The sequence below is a fragment of the Gekko japonicus genome, unplaced genomic scaffold (genome assembly GCF_001447785.1).
Source record: "Gekko japonicus isolate JY-2015 unplaced genomic scaffold, Gekko_japonicus_V1.1 scaffold2514, whole genome shotgun sequence".
In the NCBI taxonomy this organism is placed as follows: Eukaryota; Metazoa; Chordata; class Lepidosauria; order Squamata; family Gekkonidae; genus Gekko; species Gekko japonicus.
The window spans coordinates 213,349-216,687 of NW_015168122.1; positions in this window are offsets into that span (position 1 = coordinate 213,349).

Below are 3,339 nucleotides of genomic sequence, written 5' to 3' on the forward strand. Positions count from 1 at the left end.
AAGCCCCCCCCCCCCCCCCAGTGACTGCTGTTCCACGCCCAGAAGATGACAAAAAAACCTCCGGGATCTCCAGCCAAACTGTTCTGGAGATATGCTATATGACAGTAAATTCTAATTAGTATGCAGTAAACATTTTGTGTATGGTGTTGCATTGTTACTTGCAGGGCTATTTTTGGGCAGGAACGCACAGGAACGGAGTTCCGGCTGGCTCCTGAGTTGGCCACGCCCAGCAGGAACTCATTAGCATAATAGGCCACACCCAACAGCAGAAACTCATTAGGATTGGCTACATTAGGGGTGTGTGGCCTAACATGCAAAGGAGTCCCTGCTACAAAAAAAGCCCTGGGTTTTGACAACAAACAAGGTAAACAGAATAAGAAGCAAAAGGTGGGTGTGGCTGGATGACCACACTTCTGGTAACACAGAAGTATGGCCTAATATGCTAATGAGTGGTGCTGTCATGGGTGTGGCCTAATATGCTAATGAGTTCCTGCTGTTGGGTATGGCCTATTATGCTAATGAGTTCCTGCTGGGCTTTTTCTACAAAAAAAGCCCTGGTTACTTGTATTCTTCTATTATTTATTTATTTATTTATTCATTCAATTTATACCCTGCCCTCCCCACCAAGGCAATCTCAAGGCAGCTTACATAAAAACCCAAATATAAATGCAGTTATAAATACATAAATGCAATTCATAAAAACAACCATGAACAATTCAGTTTTGTGCCCTCTGTCAGTTCACAGAACCTCCTTAGTGGTGGCACCACATCCATGGAAGTCTCTTTTCAATGATAGCCACAGCCTGAACTCTACCCTCCTATTCACCCTCTCAATGACCCAGATATTCCTCCCTGGCCGCCAGTTTCAACTAAGGAAGTCAGAAATCTCATTAATTCCCTCAAATATGGCAAGGCCCCAGGAGAATATATGATACCTCCAAAGATCTTCAAGCAATTTCCTGACTGGTGGGCACCAGTCTTGGCAAAGGTTTTCACTCAAATTAACTCAACTTGACTTATCCCAGTCGGCTGGAGACAAAGTATAGTAGTCCCAATATTCAAAAAGGGCAACAAAACAGATCCTAATAACTACTGACCAATCAGCCTGTTGATACTGCCTCCAAACTCTATGGCAAATTCCTACTGAGAAAGCTGGAAGACTGGGAGGTCGACAACCAAGTCATCCTTCCAGAACAAGCAGGATTCAGAAAAGGTCAAGGCACTATTGACCATTGCCAGACATTTTATCGCATAGCTACAGATTGAATAAAGCGCCCTACTAAACATCTATTTGCAGCTTTCGTTGACCTAGCAGCAGCCTTTGACTCAATTGACAGAGAACAACTGTAGTCCAAACTGGCAAATACCAACATTGATAAACGCTTGCTGTATCTAGTAAGAGAACTTCACGATAACACATCATCAAAAATAAGAGTGGGCATCTCAGACATTGATAGACAGTATTTCTGTAACCAGAAGTGTGAAACAGGGCTGTGTTCTTGCCCCTCTCCTCTTAAACCTCTATATTAACGACATCATCAAGAGGCTCTCTGACCCAGACGTTTTCCCACCAAGACTCAGCTCATGGAAAATTTCAATTCTCCTTTTCGCCGATGATATGGTGTTACTGTCCATAACTCAAATTGACCTTAGAAGAGTGCTGTCGAGGCTAGGAGACATCTGTAAAGAAGAGCACTTAAAAATAAATTACTCAAAGACCAAGGTGATGGTCTTTGGAAACATGAGGCAATCCTTTCACTGGGCAATAGACGGTATCCCAATTGAGCAAACCCAGACATTTAAATATCTGGGGATCACCTTCAGCGACACACTCTCTTGGAAGACTCATATAGAATCAACAAAAATAACAGCTCTCCGCTCATTAGGGGCAATTTTAAAATTTTACCATACAAAAGGGGGCTTTCTGATAGACCCAGTCCTGAAGCTTTGCCAGAGCAAGACAATTGCCCAACTTCTTTATGGGGTCGAGGTATGGGGCTGGAACAATTCCTGGAAAAAAGGAGGGGGGAAGGGAAAAACTCGCTTCCTGGCCCTTATACAGGTTTCTCAAGAGACATGTGAGGTGTTCTGGTACTCCCATCTCTTTAAGGACCTGCCATAGTTTGTTGTGATCCACACAGTCAAAGGCTTTAGCATAGTCAATGAAGCAGAAGTAGATGTTTTTCTGGTACTCTCTTGCTTTCTCCATAATCCAGCAAATGTTGGCAATTTGATCTCTCGTTCCTCTACCTCTTCGAAACCCAGCTTGTACTTCTGGCAGTTCTCTATCCACATACTGTTGAAGCCTAGCTTGTAGGATCTTGAGCATGACCTTGCTAGCGTGTGATATGAGTGCAATTGTGCGATAGTTTGAACATTCCTTGGCATTGCCCTTCTTTGGGATTGGAATGTATACTGACCTTTTCCAATCCTGTGGCCACTGTTGCGTTATCCAAATTTGCTGGCAAATGGAGTGCAGCACTTTAACAGCATCATCTTCTAAGACTTTGAATAGCTCAACTGGAATACCATCACCTCCACTAGCTTTGTTGTTACTAATGCTTTCTAAGGCCCATTTAACTTCACATTCCAGGATGTCTGGCTCAAGGTCAGTGATTATACCGGCGTGGTTGTCAAGGACTGTATCTAGTAAGGGAACTTCACGATAACACTTCATCAAAAATAAAAGTGGGCATCTCAGGCTCATTGACCGACAGTATTCCTGTAACCAGAGGGGTGAAACAGGGCTGTGTTCTTGTCCCTCTCCTCTTCAACCTCTATATTAACGACATCATCAAGAGGCTCTCTGACCCAGAAGTTTTCCCACCGAGACTTGGCTCATAAAAAATTTCAATTCTTCTTTTCACTGATGAGATGGTGTTACTTTCCATAACTAAAATTGGCTTTAGAAGAGCGTGTTGAGGCTAGGAGACATCTGTAAAGAAGAGCACTTAAAAATAAACCACTCAAAGACCAAGGTGTTAGATCCCCAAGCATGAGGATAGATCCACGTTCAAAAGTAAAGCAAGATTTATTTCAAAGACATGGTTGATCACGAACACACAGGAATTGATTGGAATGACGTTTGTCAGCAGTACAGGTATAATAAAGGGATTTTGAACAAGGTTTGGACCAATGGTCCCACTTCCCGCTGGAAACGGGGAGATTAGAAAGGGCGCGAAGTTACATGAGAAAGTAACGCCCGGTTTCCTAAACACAAGTTCCTCTCACACGGGAAAAGCTAAACAAGCATGAGCGCGAAGACATAACTCCCACTTCTCACCAGCTGGCGACCTTGGTTAAAGCAGTTGCCTAACAGAGAAAACACTTCAACAACAC